This window comes from Stigmatopora argus, chromosome 11 (genome assembly GCF_051989625.1).
Source record: "Stigmatopora argus isolate UIUO_Sarg chromosome 11, RoL_Sarg_1.0, whole genome shotgun sequence".
Classification (NCBI taxonomy): domain Eukaryota; kingdom Metazoa; phylum Chordata; class Actinopteri; order Syngnathiformes; family Syngnathidae; genus Stigmatopora; species Stigmatopora argus.
In genome coordinates, this window is record NC_135397.1 from 11486360 (window position 1) to 11507500 (window position 21141).

At 39.8% G+C, this 21141-nt stretch overlaps 1 protein-coding gene across 1 annotated transcript in view; it reads right to left on the bottom strand.

The window, feature by feature from the left end:
• Positions 1–9295: 9295 nt before the first annotated feature.
• camkmt (calmodulin-lysine N-methyltransferase) overlaps positions 9296–21141 on the bottom strand; it is a 119184-nt gene continuing 107338 nt past the window's right edge. Inside the window, exons 12-13 of the transcript XR_013304011.1 lie at positions 10473–10568; positions 9296–9560 (exon numbers count right to left, since the gene is read on the bottom strand). The gene's annotated coding sequence lies outside the window, so the exon portion shown is untranslated. The remainder of the gene's footprint in view (positions 9561–10472; positions 10569–21141) is intronic.

The following is a 21141-nucleotide window of genomic DNA, read 5'->3' on the forward strand; positions in this document are numbered from 1 at the left end:
GACGTCTACTCGTAATAGTGATTTTTACACTGGTGTACATAGATGCCGGCCATATTAGGTAGGGCAAACAGTAGTTGCAAGGTAGATTTTGTAATGTATCGGTAGCATCGGCATGTAATTTCTTTGTGCTCCCTGGTGTGGATCGTGTTATTTTAGTGCCATATAGGTATTGATACACGTACTAGTAATGTTATAGGTGCAACATGCTGCCATTAACTTCCTTTATACAAAATTATATTAATAGCAAATGGAAGCGAGAAATGTGCAAATGTATTTTTCCACAGAATTCCATGCTACGTTGTCTTGCAAAAGAATTCTTTTGGCTTGATTCTTTATTCAAAACTACATGTCAAAAAAGATTTTGCTTAATTTGAGCTGGTTCTATATTTCCCTAAAAGTGTCATCTTATTCTTGGGCTTTTTTTCACTCTGTTGCCCAGAGAGCTCATACTACTGGACTGGAAACTTTTTTTCGCTTCTATCACATTGGATAAAGAAAGTATTAATCAGCATCAGACTTGAGAAACTCTTTTCCTTTAACGGTTCCATAATCACATTTGGAGAGACTTGGGAACCGCTTCTGAGTTAGAGAATCTTCCTCCCTTATATTATACTATTTATTTATGGTTTGTTTCTTGTTTGAGCTGTTGCTGTTTTATCTTAATGTTATATTTTCATGCCTCACACATTTTTCATGCTTGTACCATTAGAATGCAATGATGTTAAGTGGGGAAAAATATGGGAACAGAGTTTCTATAGTAGGGCGTCGTTTTATTCCAATGTTGTCTTTTAGGAAATGACTTCCAATAAAGAAATCTATCCACCAACAAAATCTTGCCCTTGGCTCTTCGAATTGAATTGAATGCTTTTGTTGTCATTATACAAGTATAATGAGATTTAAAGTTTCACCATAAAGTGCACACATAAATATGTAGTCATAAAAAAGTTAATAAAAATGAAGTGATGTAAAAAAGTGACTAAAGTGGCTTATGAAATAGGGTAATACTACACACATTTGATTAGTAGGATTACTAAACAAAGTGAAACCATTAAATCCTACGCTCCGTGCATTGTTATTTGGCTCAGGGTGCATTTTGACTGCAGTCTTTTCAGAGGAAGCGTCTCGAGCCACAGAGGTGACTTGCACAAACCTCCATGCCGAATGAATGTCTGTCTAGGCGGATGAGATCACTTCACGGCCTGTCACGGCCGAGCGCTGCCCGTGTGCATTCATGCCTGAGCGTGAGTGGCACACATCGGGGGCCGGCGATACCTGGCGCTGCTCATTGCGGGCTCGTTGTCGTGTTTGTGTCACGAGGAAAAGGAGAGACGGGCTGATAGCTCGGCTTTGAGCCTGATTTGTTTTTACTTCGCCCCCACCCTCGTCCTCTCCAGACCCACTTGTCCTGTCACACGGTAAAAGTTGAAGCATTGGGCGAGTGATAAGAAAGCGACACGAGGAGGTTGGGCAATGGTGGCGGCGAAGGGGTGACACAAAGAAGAGCCTGTCACACTCACTTAGATGCTGAAATATTAAAGAGAGCAGTCAGGTTGTAATTTTCCCGAGCAAGCCGAGGGGAGCAGAGGATAAGTGAAGCGAGAGAGGGGGAGGCAGGAGAAGAGAGGGGAAAGGTATCACCGTTGATCTCTTTTTCCTCCCATGCCGGATGAGACACCGGTCCACTTTTAATACTGCGACTTTAATTAGCTTGGCCTTACACAGCTTGTCTCGTTCCACTCCTCGCCATTGCATGATGTGAATAATTGAGGGAGTACAGCCAAGACGAGACGACGACTCACTGAACAGCAATCCAGCTTTTAGTTTCATTACCCTTTGTCACTAAAACATAGTCGTTATCCTTCCTGAAGAGAGACTGGATTTCAACACATTTTGGAAATCCTTACTGCGCAAAACCTTTCCACAGAACGTTGGGCAAATTTCCATTTTCAGAAACCGGTACTATCTGGGAATACAAACGGATTACCAATTACTTTTTGGATTTTTTTTTTGCATGGCGACCTATTCATTGCTTGGCTGTTTTAAGGTATGATCCAGAGTGTGATATGCAGAGAGGGATGAGAAAAACTTTGAGCCAATAGGAAATAACAGTGACCACACAGATCCTAAATGAGATCATTCATGAGGCACAACTGTAGGCCTAAACCCACGCCTAATGTTTAAAAGCATACTAACTGGGCAACCTGGGTCCAGCCGAAAACACACAGAAACTGCCCCGTGTCGTTAAGAATAAAAAGTATGATGTTCTGTCCCTATGGTAATTATATTATGTACCCTGGGTTTCCTTTTGCATAAATATATTTTTGTTTCAACATGGGTGCATATTAGAAAAAAATGAATAAACACGTTTGTTCCAAGATAGGGAGACACTGCTTACAAAATGGGAAGAGTTTAATCGAAGAAAAAGTATAGATACTGCAACTGATTCTCAATGACTCAAGCAAAGCAAGTATTTCTGGGCCAAGTTGAGGTGGGCCGTCGCTTGCCCTCGTCAGCTATGCGAGACTTTGCTGTCATCGCACTGACAGCGATTCTTGGACCCCTCCTAGCCCAGTCCCCCTTTCCGTCCACCTCCCCTTTGTGAGACTAGTCTCCATTCCAATCAGAGATTTCTTCAGCACTCGCTGAGTCACGTCTGAAATAGAATCGACAAGGAAGCCAGTGTCAGCTAGGACAGCGAGCCCAACGTATATTAGTCATCCTGCCTGGGCGCTTTTGTCACGGGACGATGACAGATCTATGAAACAGAGGCAGAGCGGTTCAAGGGGGGTCGTTTGCATGCCTCAGCAAAGGGCTTACTGATCGTCACCGAGTGTCACCGTCCATCTCTACAATGACATGACGTCAGCACTGAAGCCAAAGTTTCTGAGTAGACACCTTTATTGTCTCGTGTTTTTACTCTTGAAACAGTGATATGAGCTTTTTTTTTGTAGAAAAATTCCTTATTCAAGCTCCTGAGCCACACAATTCTCAGTAAGTTTACAGGAGTCAGCTGCAAAATATCTGAGAGCCTACCTAGTGAAGTGTTTACTGAGTATGATGTTTTCACAATGCACAACAGGCACTCAACCCTCAAGGGACAGCCAATAAGCCGGTCATTTTGTGAGTCTGTTGTGATGTTTCAAAGTAAGAAAAAACACATACTCAAAATGCTTGCACACAAGGATTATAGGTTAATCACATGATAGATTAATTAACTGGCAACCAAAACACTGATCATATCATTTATTTAAATATAATCCATGCTGTAATATTATAATCATATTAGGGCCCCTTTTTAAAACCACACAATAGAGTAAAAACAAAAGTACTGCTTTTATACACAATTATAAAAAGTCTCACATAATCCAGAGGTTAAAAAATTCTCCTCTTGAACACTCACTTAGTTATTTAAGATAAGACTACAGTGGAGTGTGTTTTAAACATTTCCTTTGTTGAAATACAATCATACGTTAATTTCATATGTAATTTCACAGTTATATTTATATATAGTGTACTGATGTACCAACAAATTCATAAATTTTCTGCCATTGACATCCAACCCTCCCAGTTCCAATGGATTAGACGTTGCGATGTCTATTCAACGTAGTGTTTCAAGCAAAACAAGACTTTCATTAAAAAATAGTTTATGTATTCTACAAGAGTTGGGCCTCAATATCTTTTTTTCATGCAAGCTGAATGAGGGAGCGATGCTATCAGCTTTTAGTGCCATCTTTACTGCCATAGTCCTTATTCCAATCCGTATGCTGCCCCTCCTCCTGCTCCTTCTCCCCGGCCATGGTGAAATATCGGTATTGTTTACGCGGAAGATTAGAGCAGAATTGGGCAGGAGGCATTTGTCCTGTGATGACGGCGATAAAGATCGCGGGGATGGCGCTCTGCGCTTCACGGCCTTATCGGGGCTGCAGCCAGATGAAGTTGTTCATTGTAATTACTGGTGGCAAGAGTAGATTTCACAGCGAGATTGGCATGGTAAGAGAGAAGCAAGGCAAGGGTTGGGGAAAAAGGGGGGGGGGGGGGGACATCCTTGTGCGCACTTAATTTCCACATTTTAGCTCTCACCTGCACTATCTTAATGCTGCCGTATCTTAACGACCTTTTTGGGGTCTAACATAATAATGGGCATCATCGTGACTCATTGCCATCTAGGTGCTGTTATTCAATCAGTGATCTTTTCTCTCGTTGCACGTCCGCCACTCACTCTCCGTTGTACTGTAATTATCACAGTGGATAAGAATGTCTGGTACTAAGAAAAAAAAAAGGAAATGCGAACAATCGGAGACAAAAAAAATGTTGAGCTGATTGTACATTCTGTGAATCGATGAGCCAAGGCAGTATGTATATGTTCTTACCACTTTAGGGAAATTGGGGTGACTTTTCAAACGTATTTCTGGAAACGTATGCATTATTTAATGTAAAAAAAACATTTCCCAGGTTTTTTAAATTTTTGTGAGATATGTTTCTTTCCTGTATTAAACTGATTCAAGCTTCTGGTTGGATTGTAGTAGAATTATTTTATTGAAGAGAAATGATTAAATAAATGGGCTACTTCATTCTTGCAGTTTCTTTCCTTGTTTCACGCTTCCATTAGCTTTGACAATCTCTGCCACTGCTTTAAATGTCATGGCAAAAAAAAAAAACTAACAAAAAAATAGCGACTGACAGTCTGAATTCATAAAGGCCAGTGGATTCTAGGGACGTTACCAGGAGATAATGGTTTCCGTGTGACAGTGTAATTCCACACCTTGTGGCAGATGTTTCTAATACCTTTCAGCATTTCCTATCAGTTATCAGAGCTCATTTACTTGGCAACATTAAAAACAAGTACTTAGGAAAGAAACTTTCAAAGGTAGCCGGAGGTTTCCTGACTAGAATTAATGACAAATACATTTTCCATGTTTTCAAAGACAGAGCATGGTTCAACAACATGATGAATCTCCCCAAATCCCTCTTATGTTTGGGTCAACTGTAGGACAGCGTATTCTGTGGATAAGCGTGACTGTTTTTGTGTTGTTTGTATATTTTTGAGGCTGCGGCACTGGGGTGGTGATGCTCTTCTCATCTATCATTCATCATCGCTGACGGTATGATCCAAATCGGAAAAACTGCATTTAGCTTTCAGTATCCCATGCCTTCATCCTGTGACAATATTTTGGTTTTAGCTTTGTTGTTGCTGATGGTGTCTTTGGCGATCAGTTGCCCTCATTACAAGGGTGATGGGGGGGGCGTCAGGCCAGACCAACTCTCTTCTGAATGACTGACGGCTGTGGTGTCTAATTACACAGGAATGTAACCTGGCTAATCCTTTAAATGCCAATCCACAAGAAAACTCTGCACTTTGGAGAACAAGTCATTATTGCTCGAGTTAGAAGAGGTTTTAGACTGTGGGAATCCCCTCTTAACTCAATTAGGAATATTTTCTGATGTGAACAACTATTAATGGGTACGGTGTGGCTGTCTGGACACGTTCTGAGAAAAAGCTGTAATTACCTGACCCTGTCTGGATTGTTGATCTCCTCAAAGAACACTACATGTTAAAAAAAGAAAGATATTTGAGGAGCTACTAGTTGGCTGATAAGAGGGAAAGTGTACAACCAATGAAACCTTACACTGGTTCAGACTACGAGTCCAATATGACGTATTTCAACTGCGAGCGATTATGATCTCAGAATAAGCTATGTTACGCTCTTTAGTTTGACAATCAAAAATATAGGTGATCTGGTGTCTGGCATCTCAGAATTTTGGATTCTTTCTTTAATCCCACAGTTTCTCAGAATTGACTACTTTGCAATCCTTTTCTATTTTTGTTATTAACACATTTTCATTCAATTTCAAAGACTCAGTCAGTCTTTAATGGACATAATGTTTTTGTAATCATTAAAGAAAACATTGAATTTCCAATGGATCCAATAAAGTATTTTGGAAGGAAGAACAGGCTATGTTGATAAAAACTGATGACCCTTTGAGGTCATTGCATAAAAACCAAAATGGAAAGTATCTTCTAAGTCAGCATGCAATCTTCTGCTGTGGGCTACATTTCTGATTCAGCCAGTTTGACTTCAGAAAGTAATTTCTCTAGTCAAACTGACTTGCACATTTTATATCAATCTGTTCAGAAGTAGCGGTACAGAAGCGGACATTTTTAACCAATGTGTGTCAGTGTCTCTCTATTCCTGCTATAATTTTGTCAACTGGAATATGACCAGAACCTTCATTATAATTCTAGCAGTCATATTCAAACCTCAATTGATGATGTGGAGGCGTCTTGCCAATTTGAGCTTGGCATGAGTCGACTGCTTTGATTCAAAGTGTGCATAGCGGAGTGCTTAATGAAGCAAAACGTCGCCAGCGTACGGCGTTTGTCATCTCTCAGCATAGAACACAATGGGCAAACGGCATGCTAGGTGGTCCACGTGCCCGCCGTAGCTGTAAGCACAACTTGAGTCAGATCCGACCTGATTTGCCAACATTAATATCACGTAGCATTAGCGAGGCGGCCACGCAGGGCTTTAAGCTCTGTTTGCTTTGTTTAATGGTACTGCTTCATAATAGACTGTTTGCAAGTACTGACTATATGTCAGGGGTATAGCTACACTAAGGTGGAAAGTGTGTACAACTGAAAAGTGGGCTTATGTCGTCAAAGTTTTCTCTAAATAATGCAAGCAATATACACAGTAAAAGGCTTGCTTACTTTCCGAGAATCCAAGAGGAGAAGAAAGGAGACATTCGAGACAACTGTGCTTCTAAGGATTTGTAAATCAAATAAATAAGCATGAATAACAACAATAAATAATCATGGCATGGGCAGTATAATTTGCTCTTTTTGTGGCTTTCTTTGACATTTCATATTTGCAGAGCCATTGATCACCGATGGGAAATGAAATGCAGATCAATTGCACAGAAGAAGAAAATATGGAGGCAGAAATTCAGATAGATAATGGAGAGCTAGATCATGAGGAATGACTTCAGGGAGAAAAGACAACCCATAATATTCACCCATCTATCCATTACAAAGAGATTGTGTGGTGCTGGAGTCTATCTAGTGACAGGGTGATGGCTCCAATTTTCCTTCGATGTATATTTATGGAATTCAGAAGGGGGTCATCCAAACTTTTTGGAGCAAAGATCAACTTTTCAGATAGCCAAGGTAATATTAAGGTCTCAAACAGACACATATCTCTTACGGCCTGTAATAACTATACTATTGCCACACAAACCACTAAACATAAGATTGTTCTCAATGCTCCTCTCACACATCTCGTACATATGAACCAAACTGAAAAATAATCCAAATATATGTGAGATCGACCCTTGTGAGGATAAGTGCTACAGCTAATGAAAGAATGTAATTATTTTAATAGTTGGATGGTCGAGTAAAGGAATGACAGAATGCCTGAGATACTGTAGATTGATAGACAGCTTATTAGACGAAGACAGACCAACAGCACATTTGCAAATGTCCAGATAAATTCTAAAAGACCGATGAGTAGTTAAGATTTGGTACTGTTAAACGACAGTGACCACTCCTCTCTCCTACACGCACTCCATCAATTGATGCATCTTGACTTCAAGACAAAGTGCACGTCTGCCTGATCGTGTCCGTAAGTGCTTATCTTAGCACGTGTTATTTGACGTATAAATGCCACTCTGGCGCATGTGTGTGTCTTTTTTACTTGCACTTGACCGGACAGCTATGTGAAATGAGCACCAATGAGGTGTGAGTATGCCAGCCAGTGTGAGCAGTGCACATGCCAGTGAGGGACAGGAAGAAAGAGGACCAGAGCATGGAGGAGATGGAGCGAGTGGTAGGGTGATGATGGGGTGTGGGGTCTGGTGGGGTTAATGGTGCTACATGATTACAGTCCCTTTAAGGTCAACCTGTTGTTCTGCCTCCATTCCTTTCCGGGCCTGTCGTGCACCTGCCTGCTCCGCCTAGGCTTTGTGCCGCTGTGAAAACGTTTAACCGCTGCTCAATGAAGGCCGCCGCCGCCCCTCCCTAGTCCACTCGCTACTGTGGGAAGCGGGAGGCGGGTGGGGGCAGGATATGAGCGATGGAGAGAATGGCCCAGAGGGCAACAAAGGGCACATTCTCCCCTCCCCTGCATACTTTGGCCCACTTCATTCTGGCTCAGCCCAGGGCACAGGGCTTTTGTTTGCGGGACGAGGCAGAAACATGGCTGCCAAAGTGAACTTCTCGTTGGCACACAAGGTGAAAGGGCAAAGTGGAGAGAGTGCAGGGGGGTGGTGAGGTGGTGTTACCCCTGACATGTCTCAATCAACCTCCATAACCTACATTTGATATACACTTATCAGACACTTGATTGAGAACGGCTGCACATTTTTTTCCAGTTTGTTTCAGACTTTTTAGTTTAAGTCTTCAGTTGTCATCTCACTCATATTCAGACAGTCGTCTAGAATAATACAACATGACAAAGTCTACAGCGTAGAGACGTAACTAATGCATGGTAAAAACTTGATCGAATGATTTTTGTCCAAAACTGAACTATTATTGTGCTTTTGAATGATTTCACCATCACCTCCGTCATTTCCAAGTTCACCAGCGCTATTGTCATTCTCTAATTCCTCAAAATTAATGGTTCATTTTGTCGTACAGTAGTAGAATTGAAAATACTGATGCATTCCTTCCGCATAAGAGGCCTAACTTTATATCACAAAGACATATAATTGTTCAAACGGGTTCGGAAATAGCAAAGGGGAATCTTTATCTTTTTGTCCGTAAATTGGGTGTTTGGATATCTGAAAATATAATGAAATGTGCAATTGTTTTGCTATATTTTGAGATCTTCCTGACGTCTTGTACCTTTCACAAATTGTAAATTTGCGATGTTTATTATGGAACTGGTAAATGATGAAAAAAAAGGTCTGATGTAACATCTAATAAAAAAAATGAAAATTTTATTTGGTATTTATCTCTGAATTTTTCTTTCATTTTGCTAGGCCTGGTTAAAAAACAGTAACCCTTAATGTCCTACTATTATGTCAGACAGCACTATACTGACACACAATTTGAAATTCTGCTGATCATTAAATAAGACAATGGAGTAGCCAATTTGCTGTTTAAATCCTAATTTTACAGCAACAATACTAGACATTAACTGGCACTGTTAAGTGACAAAAATGGAAAAAGCCTTGTTTACTTCTAATAAAAAATTGTATTTAAAATACATACATCAATATATAAATATATACATATCATTTGTACTATGTATAACTTTTTTGTGAATAAGCTAAAAGAGTTAATGTGACGAGCATTTTGTGAGCAAGATTTGAGGTAAAGTTTTCACCGCATTAAAACACGGTGAGCTGCTGTATTCAGTATATAAATACTTGTGGGATAATCTGTGTGTATTATGCACTGGCTAGGTTTTAAATTAGCAGCCGCATGTGTGTGTGTGCAGAGAAGCTCAGTAACAGTCGCAAAGGATTGGTAACTAGCAACTCGTGGCTCAATACTTGGACGTATTTCATAGCGTACAGAAGATGTTCTCACAGACCTTGGTAGCTTTCACACCAGCCCTCTTCTGATAGAAATAAAACAAACGCACACACAACAATATGATTTCAACAGCGCATTCATCCTGCATTAAACATTCATTCAAGACATATTTTCAGTGTCTCCCTCTCTCACAAGCACAAACATATTCACTGAGCCAGTGCTGGGAGGAAGGAGGAAAAAAAAACAATTACAGTTTCTCATTAAGGCTCTCCTAATCCCTTTATGCAAAACACAGTTACACAAGTATACACAATGAGCAGAAAGTGAGGCAGGCAAAGAAGAAAATGGGGTGCAAATGCGAGGGAGAATAATTACATATATCATGAAGCTGTCCCTTTTATTCGGGATGTCACTTGTGATGTCACAGGCCTGCTTTGGCGCTAATTTGAATTCAGACCTTTATCTGTTGCCGGCAGCAGATTTTGAGTGACAGCGCCACCAAACGCTGCTCGCCAGCCATCCTATTGATTTCTCTAAATCCCCAACAATAGCATTTGCATGCTTGTTTCTGTTATAATACAGATATGCAGTCCACAGAAATTAAAGCGCGGCAGGCAGACCAGAGGTAACTAATTGTGTGCCTGTGTAATGAGTGCAGTTTCAATTTGATATAACCCACAGCTTTTCCCCTCGCAGGCCCGAGCTAAGTACTTTCAAGTCTTTGTGGGGAAATAATTGATTTTTTGTGCTTTGGGCAGAGGGAAAACTATTATGATCTTTTTGAATAATGGCAGCGGGAGGAAAAGGCACGTCGCAAACGATTTAAATTGGTATTAGAGGTGAGGAGAGGAGGGGAACGGGGGGCTCGGCGGCAGGCGGAGGTGTGATAGCGAGTATGGCGACGGTGGGCTCGGCGGCACCCGGAGGTGTGATAGCGAGTATGACGGCGGTGGGCTCGGGGGAAGTTTGAGTGACAGTCGGAAGACGGTTTACTCACGCTTTTGAGGGGGAGGCCGCCACGGCGAGATGGTTGCTTTGTTGGTGGCCGCGGTGGGCTCCGTGTCAGGCTCAAATTCAGCTGCCATGGGGTCAGCTAAAACAGAATTGAATGAATGTGGACCGGTTATTGATTATGAGCAAACTCAGACATACGTTCTGCATTTTGACCATGCCAGCCTTACATTGTTCACTGTAATATATACTACCAACAAACTACTAACTTTAAACTATAAGGAAACAACCCATTTGTTTGAGGGGACAAGTTTGTGCAATTACACTATGACAGCCAGTCTATTGCTATACACACATCTTTGCATGTCATCTAAATGAAAATCCGTGTCACATATTGTTAAACCAATTTCTCTTTGACATTTCCAAACATTGAAAAGCGACCACTAATGACGACATCAACAGGTGTTACCAGATTTGCCTTAAAATTATAACACGTTTTGTGTAGAATGATATTTTTGTTTTATAAGAAAGAAATATGAAAGATAAGGCAAAATGTATAAACAGATTGATGTGTCACTTAATACCAGTGACAATTATTAAGTCATGTTTTTAATGTTTTAAAGTCACACTGTCACATTACTTACTATTGAAATCACACAAAAATGGCTTCTTCACGCACTGCGCCTCTTCCGTTCCGTTTAGTTTCATTACTGTGACCACCAACGCTATAGTTGTTTGTTTGTTTGTTTTCTGTGAAGAATAAATTCAGTCGTTTTATCGGAAAAGTGGTTAATGTGTGTTTGTAGGTAATTGCTCCAACACAAACACTTCCAATTTAAGTCTCTATTTTTTTCTGCCTGACCAAGCAGTGAGCTGAGTGGATTGAACACATACAAGGGAAGGATTCTGTTGTTTTAATCAAATATTTTACTGACGACAGCTTTGACCAAGTGACAAATGAATCCTGCCAATGAATTGGGTTGTTGTTGGACTAAACTGCAGTAAAATATACTGGTGTTATATGGTTATCATGGGAACTGGCTGTCATAATTAACAAATATATAGAAAACAAAACACCAAGGCTTCATAAAGCAGGAGTTTTTGGCCCCAGCCAGCGTCCCCCAAAGTGCACTTGTAAAAAAAATCCTGGTTTTATTTTCGAAGGTTATCTACATGGAATTATGTTATTCGGGACTTAGTTCCTCCTCTGACCCACTTTCAATTTCATATTTCAGCGCATCGTAAGATAAACACAACGAGTGTTCTCGACTACCTACTCATTTTTCAGTTAGTCATACGCCCTCTGCTGGATCCTGACTTTCACTCAAGTCATTATTTATTAACTATGAGCCACAGTGTTATAAAAATGATTTTTCCTAACAATTGCAATACTTATGGATCTGTGTGTCTTGATAATTTAGTTTTTCAATACTCCTTGACAAGATTCTATCATTTAATTAGTTTGTAAAAATCTGTGATAGTGTCACTTGTGTCAATCACTACTTTGCATTATTAACTTTCTAAAGAATAGACTTTTGATCGGGCTCATGTATTACCCTGTATTGGTTGTTTGAAAACAGTAAAGGTCACATGAGATTCTCCTCTAGCTTTTGCGGTTGCATGACAGTGTGATAAAAACAACTCAATTGTGGTCAAGAGACTGAGAAAGAGCCTGTTTATGTTTCTGCATGGCTGTTTTGGTTCGGAGCTCTCCTGAGGTTGCATTTGGAACAAAAGCGGGATTTTTCCCCCCCTGCAACTTAATTCAGCATGTTCAAATTTCACACTCTTAATTGTACACAGAGATAAACAGGTTCTCCACTATGGAGCCAAGTGCCGATGGGAGATGAAACCAGGGAAGAGGGTGGCGCGTGGTAGGGGGCAGTGGGGGGAGGAAGTGCCTCTTGGCTTTGTTGTCCGGTTGTGGTTTTTACACGATGGAGAGCAGTAAACCTCATCTGCTTTTGAAGCGGCGCACTCGGACGGGAATATGACAACATGTTTTTCAACTGTATTATCTAGCACGCCAAGCCGAACGAGTGGCCGGCATGGAGCAAGAAAAATAGAAAGGTGCTGGATGCTTTGGGAAATTAGTTGTCACTATATCAATGATGTAGCAATTGCTGCAGTCAATATAGCATCTTATATTTTTGTATTATATGAAAAAAAATTGGAGTTGACAAATGTTTTCTCCAGGCCATCCAGTTTACTGCCACATCCCCTAAAAACCTCAAATTTTCTGTAGACTAAACATGAGCAAGAAAACTTGTTTGTCTCATGGCCTGTGAATGAACACCAGTATAGGGTGTACCACAACATCAACCCATAGCCAGCGGGATATGCTACGGGACCCCCGCTAGCCTTTAGATTAAGCGGTCTGGATAATGAATTCACTCTTATCTCTTTGCTGTGTTTTTGTATTTCTTTATTTCATAATAAATAATTCAATGCCTATCATTTACTGATTTACTATCCAAGTTCCGCCTCCCAGCTATTTAGTTATTTGGAGTGAGCTGAATATTTAAAAGGCCATTAAGAATATTACATTACATATATTTCGAAATTTAAAAACTATACTTCATAATATTTGTCGTCAAAATGCAAAAATGAGTTTTGATTAATATTTGAGTAATTTAAAAAGATATCCAAAATCAATTAACTAATTGAGTGGATCCAATCAAAGCGGGGCTATATTATCTTTCTGAAGACAGGTGTTTAATTCATAAAAAAAATAGAATTTCGTTCTATTTTGTAAGTGTATTAAATGAAATTCCTAAATACATGGTGAAAAAGCTGGGGATGTACATAAAAATTATACAAAGCTTATTGTATATGTATCACATGTATTATGCATTGATGTATGAACTTTATTATTATACAAGCTAATAGTGTCAGGTTTTATCATGGAAATATTTTATATTTTTTTTAGCTTTTAAATATATTTAGCTGAAGATGTGACTGCATTACTCACAAAAACAGTTCACACTTAAACTCTAAGCCATGTGTTATGTGGCAGGAGATGTGACAGAAATTACAGGTGTTTCTTTTCAACTCTTTTGTTCTCTGTCGTCCTTGCAGTGGCCACTTTATCTCTTAACCTCCCAAATTCTGATGATATCCTCTAGGAGTGGTCTGCCATAATTTGAAAAATAACACAAAATGATATTTATTTAGCAGTACACTATGTTTACCACAGTTGTTCCCAAAAGGCACCGCATCACTGGCTCACATAAGACCATGGCGATGTACCCCGAATTTCCCAGTGTGTGTAAATATGAGAAGATGATTTGATATTTGCAAGAACACATCTAGAATACCACACTGCTAGTCATGTCACCTGGAACTCATACCCCTGACACACACACAAACACTAACCACAACTGAACAGAAGAGAAAACAATAAATATATATTTGTGCTTAATATGCAGTAAAGATGCATGACTAGAGAGGGTAAACACATGGTCGGGCTGTGTGCGGGTTTCACTCTCAGGAAGGTGGCGGCGGTTAATTTAGTTGGTCATAACTAATGGCAGCTAATCTTCGGGCGGGAGTCTAGCGAGGATATTGGACAGTGTCGAGGTTAATCGCGGCCCGCCCGGTTTATTCTAGCCAGACAAGAGGAGGAAGAAGAGGAGGAGGAGGAAGCGGAGCAGGAGGGCTTAATTCCAGCGAAGGCAAATGGCATGCTGGTTTTTATCTGGACCCTGATAAGGCGGCGCTAATACACCGAGGAGAATGGATGCTCAAGGGCCAGGTTCTCCTTATCAGCAAACTTTACAACAGGAGCCCTGGACTAACACCCCCTCCTCCCTAATACCCGCGCAGCCCCTCACCACCACCACCACCGCGTGCACAATAAGCACCTCATTTCACCTCTCGAGCAGAACTATCACAACACCACCACCTAGCACACATCCTTGCCACTTCACTTTCCTCGCTTCCCGTCAACGCATAATAACACACACCTCGCAGAATTTCACACATACTTTGGGGCTTGTATTATGAGCATGAGGGCTAATTGGAAGATCACTCTAATGCATTCAGAGATAAAATAATTTGGCTGCGGGCCTGCATGCCGGATCAGGAGCAACGTTGTCGAGGGAGCTTCATAAACTTCAGACATTTCCATACTGAGAGAGCATAAGCGAGTGAGAGAAATAGAGGAAGCGAGAGGCTAAGCCTAAGAAAGGGAGGAAATTGGCTCAGTGTTTTTTGATTGCATGTTTGTTTTCTAGGAGGGTGGGGGGAATTGGCGCAAAGATGAGCCAGGTTCTGCAAGGGTGGCCTTGGGTGTGTCATTGAGTGAGACACCCACACATGCACCCCCACGAAGCATTCACACGCACACACCGTCCTGCTAAGACAAAAGACATCTGCTTGCTTACACACCGTCTGAGTTGTTTCACATGCTAATCGCTTGTTTGCAATCACAGTCAGAAGGAGGTTGAGGGTGTGTTTGTGTTTGCGTCTGTGTGTGGTGGCGGTGGTCTCACCATTTACAGCTTGTTGACAATTGGCATGGTTTTGCTTCGTGAGAGTTAGCCCACTCGGATTAAATTAAGTTTTGCAAAGTCCCGCCTAGGGCAACAATTAGTAATATGTACTATAAACAAAAGATTATAATTTATTTATATCAATTGTTTAACGTGTTTTTTAGTTGTACAATGATATAGAGATGTTACATTTCTTATGATGACATGAATACATCTCAAGGAAAGTATGTCAAATATGCAGTTTAATTTTTTTTGTTAAACTGAGTCATTCCAAAATAGTACTGATAATGTCATTAAAACCTAAATTAACAATTGAATTAAAAGATTGAAGTTTTGGCATCTATGGACAATCTGTGGAAGCCCTTCTTAGCAAGTATGAGTGCCCTAATGCGCACACACTGTAAATGTAATTTGATGACCATTTTTAATTATCCGTTAAATAACCTCAGATCAAATAGTGAAGAAAATTAAATATAATAAGTATGATCCAAAAACAAGCACCAATACCCCACCATAGCAGCGATTTTTGGTATGTGTGGCACCTGTAAGCACACTGCCGCAACAGGCCATGCAAGCCTGGCGGGCCATATTCCGGATGTGTGTTGGAGGTGGCACACGCCCGCGGCCACCCCCCGCCAGGTCCCCCGCTAAACGGATAACAAGACACGGCTGCTCAGAAAAGGTGCTTACAGTCGGAACGATTTCATACCTTCACCAAGATGGAGCTCATGAGACTACACTTACACACATAAACAATCATGCTTTAGGGTGGGGCAGACCTCCACTATTGTTGTCTATGATTTGCCGTTAAATCCAATTTAGCGCTGTAGTGAAATTGTGTGTCTTCCCTAAGGCATGTTGCGGCTCAGCCCTCCGTTGATCCGCCCATCACGTTCCTGTTCTTTTGCCACGCTAGCACGCTTTAAACCGTCAGGCCTACTGATGCACTGTAAAGTCTTTTCGTATAAACCTATAGGTAGGTAGTATATTTTGAACAAAGTAGCATCATGTAGTAATACAGATGGGTTATAGCATGGGGGAGTATCATTAGGTTGGTAACTTTAGTTTTAGGGTTGGTCGTGGAGTACGTTTTACTGCAAATGTATGTAATGATTATAATTGTTGTACTTTGAGGCAGAAATAATTCATCTTTGAGATTCTAAATTTTCATTTCAATACAGCTGTAAGGGGTCCAAGCTCTCATTTGTGAATCTGTCTTGGTGCGTGATAACCTTTTTAGTACTGTTCACTGTTAAATTATTGAAATAAATTGCCCAATCGCTGACTGCAGTGTTGGGAGGTGGAAATGCTTGATCAATGCATTTAAGGTCTTTCGTTTTTATTTTAAATCACAAGATGGGATAATACATCTCCTAAAAATAACAAACTGACCAAAAAAAATCATTTCTCAAATCTTAAATGATAAAGAAATTATCTTTTTGTACTGTTTTTTAATCCTTGAAGCAGGTCAATTTGAGTATTGAATAAGAGTTCATAAACAAAGAAACAGGTCAATAAATATTATGATGTTAACAGACCAGGCGGTAAATTGATAAAAAGGTGAATCTATCCAAAATGCAGACATGCCTTCCATTAACACAGTATTAAATAAATAAATGATTGGCAAGTGTGTGTGTTGGCTGCACCCCCTGGAGCTCTTTGCTAATTGCTCAGGCAGATCTGTAGCGACTCATTTCAGCGGTGGTAAACAAATGCAGCGTAGTATTACGTTTAGCATGCTTACTGTGGTGTAAAACGATAAATATGCAAAAAATTTGGCTTTCTGACCAGATCATTTCATAATGACGGAATGAAATACAAATATTTATTTGCAGAATTCTGTGTTTTAAATGGCAATGTATCTCTCTGTTGAATTTTGAATTTCATTCTACAGTTAAAAACTCTTTTGTACTTTAAACTCCTAATTTTGTTGGGATAGTCAGGCAATTTTTTTTAATATTTGCGAGGGGGATATGGCATAAAAATACATAAAGAGGAAAATAAGTTAACTGCGTTTGAGAGCTTGATCAAAATCAAGTCCTGTGAGGCCGAATACCCCAGTATAGAGTGTGGCCACCACCTCTCATTCCAGACATAGCAAATCAATAGAGAGCAGGACAATGACAACAAGGCCAAAAGTCTCATTTGTACATTCCCTTCTACCTGTCTCTTTTTCATTCCTCTCACCTGACTTGTCTTCTCCTCATCCGCCTGCGCCTCCGCCTCCTCCTCATTGTCGCAGTGAGACAATTGGCAGATGTAACATTTAATTACGCTGCTATCTCCTCGGGCGGAGTTGAGGCAGAGACGCGCCGTAACGCTACTCGGAGCTAAAAGGAGGCGTTTCATTACAATTGGCAGTCAAGTGATTTATTCGCGCGGCGGTGAGGGAGCGGGGGGAGGAGGGCCGACACAGGAGCTAATTTCTCAGCGCTCACTGCAAAAAGGTCAAATGCTTTTTAATGACTGTGTTTTCTGATAATACAAAATGGAGAGCGGCAGCGGCTGTTAATAATAAAGTTGCAGATTGGTATCGCGCTGCGATGTTTTAATGGAGTCTCACCACCGATGACTTCATTATTATTCTTATTCGTATTATTCTTTGTATTATTATTATTATATTCTTATTATTCATTGTATTATTATTATTATCATCAAATTATGATTATTATTATCACCATTAATACCACCATTATCATTATTATTATCATTAATATTATCATTATTATTATCATTATTATTATCATTAATATTATCATTATTATTATCATTATTCTTCATACTTCATAATTATTATTAAATTTCTATAAATCATGATGATTGAATCGTCACCAAGCATGCAGGGGCCAAGCTAAAAGCAGCACTCATACAATCCAATTGTTCAGTCAACCACTCTTCTATATTCCTGTTTTCGCTGCTGTACTATCGATTTCTCAATTATTGTTGATTATTATTATTTTTTTATTTATTTGAAAGTTAAACACTTTCTGTGGAGTAACACATTAGACCCCAACATCACGGCGCTCTACTACAAGCAACACGGTGTAATTAATAGCAAGAAGGATGGGACGTCACTCAAAGAGACAGACGGCACAAAGTACATATGATCTTCAGGTGATAGACGATTGCTCAAAGGATTTAAGTATGAAAAGCTCACATTTTTAGACCACTGATAATAGAGAAAGACATTTTTAAAAGTAAAAAATGACACCGTTTAGAGTGAATTGTATGACGTCAGTCAAACTCAAGCACATAAGATTTGAATACAGGTGCATGGGACAATGGGTATTGTTCATGTCACAAGTGAGGGTGGACAATCTGGGTTACTTGCATTTTATTGGCAAATAAAATACTAATATTGATAAAATAATTTCTGCAAAGACTGGCTTTTATTTAGATTTTCCCCCCACATTTATACATTAAGATAAATTAAATCTATTGTTTTTTTCAGTTTTTTAAAACTAATTTATTTCACCAGGATGCACATTATCTAGGTATTGTCTGTCCTTTAGGTGTAATATAGGTCCAAGTACTGGTTGTTTAATTAACAGTGTTGCTCCAACTGACAAACGAGAATATACACGATGTCAGTGTGTTACTGTATAATTAAATAAAATTGACTAAATGGAATTTCTTATTCAATCTAGTCCCTTGCAGCCATTTTAGTTATGCATCAGACGATAAGGCATTCTTATTGCAATAAGCGGCAATTGCTTGTCCAATAACAAGCGCCCTCTTCCCCGACTTGCTTATTATCACATCACGCAGGCAAGCGTGCGAATCTTGGCCATTTGATCATTGTGTTAACTTTTAACCTGTGTTCAATATGCTCTTGTCAGAGCCACTGACCGCTCCCGGCACCATTATCGCGGCGGTCCGTGACCTATTGCAATGGTTCCCTTCACTCACTGGAAGATTGCATTGAAATTCATATTAGCGGAATGTGAGGCTCTGAAGCTGGTGCTGTGTTTTGTGGTGTTTCTAGTCAGTTGTGGCATTGAAAGGTGTGAAAGTTATTAGGAAATAAAACATCATGATTTCATGATGCTCCTTGAGCATTGAGAATGGTATATTTGAGTGCTTTTTAAACGGGCAACTGTTTTATAATGATACATAGTCCCTTTATTGTTTTTTGTAATGGACTGTAAAAAAATGAAGGTGAGAGAAATGACTTTAAGAGGAAATGAGGAATGAGATACAGAAACATGATTGAATACACACATTACAAAGTCAGTGCGATTTCATTTGCCATGTGGAATCCCCATGTGAAGTGTCGCAGGGGATGTACACAGAATTATGACGACTTGAAAGCTAGCAGGTTAGCCTTGCAACCTTTCACTTCCCTAAGTGCCCTAAAGTGAGTGCACCTACTTATAGGCATCAGTCTCTTTATGGAAGGAAGATAAGAAATACACATACTCACAGAAAGAGATCCTGGACTTTTCAAGCTCAAGGCTCTTCTTCTTATTGTCCATTTTTCACGACTGAGATGAAGCCAGCCTATAATTCAGGGGTGGGCAAACTGGTCTTCAAGGTCCACAGTGAGTGCAGGGCTTTGTTCCAAGCCATCCAGTACAGACAGTTTAACCAATGAGGTTTCTGCAGGAAACAAAAAGCACCTGACAGCAATCCACTGATTGCACTTGTAGAGCACCAGATTGGTGGAAAAGGTGTCATCTTGATGAGTTGGAGTGAGTCATATTATCACTTTGTGGAATAGTTGCCCATACTCTTCCAAACAGTGTCCATATTTAAGTGTACGAGTCTATTTTCAAGTTGGACCTCTGATTAAAATATCATAAGACATTTGTGTTTTTTACTGGATAATTCTTTGCTAATAAAAATCCCCAAATAGGGAACCAACATTTAGACAAATGACCTGTGAGAATTAGTACATATCCTAATAGTCACTGTCATTATTGCTAGTCCAGGCACCAAAAACTACAGTATATTTCAATATGTGCCTATGAATGCGTATTTGTAAGTGTACTCATTCTTAGATGCATGTCAGTCATGCAGTGTAACAAACCGCTGCGCTGGCAACAGAGGAAAGGGACTATTTCAGCCACCTTTGATGAAAGCTGTGCTACCGAGACCACCCTGTGTGCCAACCACAACCACAAGTGAAACCATCCACATCCCAAGACCCTAAGCAGTCCCCAAGTTTCACTGAGACACGGTGACCAATGTTTTATAGTGGAGAACCACCACTTTTGTTTCGTGGAAGGATATCCATTATTTTGTTTACAAAGAATTATTGGTCTAAGGTGATCTCCAATGTTGACATTTGTGGAAGGACATCCATTATTTTGTTTACAAAAAATGATAGGTCTAAGGTGACCTACAATGTTGACTCTTTATTTTGAGTGCTGACCTGATTTAATCGTTTCAAAGAAAGTTGATACCTGGGGATGTTTTACATCATACAAATGCATTAGTTTTGAATATGTGATGTAGATAATTTATTCTCTTGAACCTAATGTGTTAAAAAGGAAAAGGAATTTTATTCATTTTAAAATACAGATTATGCCAGATTGGAGATAAATGGCATGGTGTGATCTCTGAACAATTCCATTAGGCAGTAAAGGTGGATACAATAATAGGATTTCTGAAATTGTTAAAAAGGCCAATTATGACTACTGATGATAAACTGGAAGGTGGGTAATTTTGTGGTGTTACTGTCTCTCTGTTCTAACTACAGCAAAGATTGTCGCTCTTGGTTTGGGTGTGAATATGCTATATAGTTATGTTTAGAGTTGGGTGCAGTCCCCTTTGGATTAAGTTTTCCTGTAGGATGAATAAGATAGTTATTCTTTAAACATACTTTTAGAGTAGAAATTCACAATGGATGAGATTTTATCCAGAATTTTTGGGTTTTGGTCCTTCTGGTATGCCCACACCTGAGTGAAATAAACTACATATGTAAAAGTATAAAAAGAGATGAACAGTGAGTGTGAGCTGTGAATTAAGCACCTCACGATTCTATACAATTTCTTTCATCAAAGATCAAGTAGAATTGTCACACTTCCAAATATGAAAATATAACAAAAAAAGTTACTGTGTTCCCATTTTAAACCTCCCCCTCCCAACACACACAAGGGAACTGGCTGTCAAATGAAGATAGTTGCGTAATCCGCTGACACAATGACTTTCCCATTATTATGTTTGGCCTCTAATCCTCGCTTCTCACAAGAGGTCAATCAAACCCAAATTCTTCCGTTG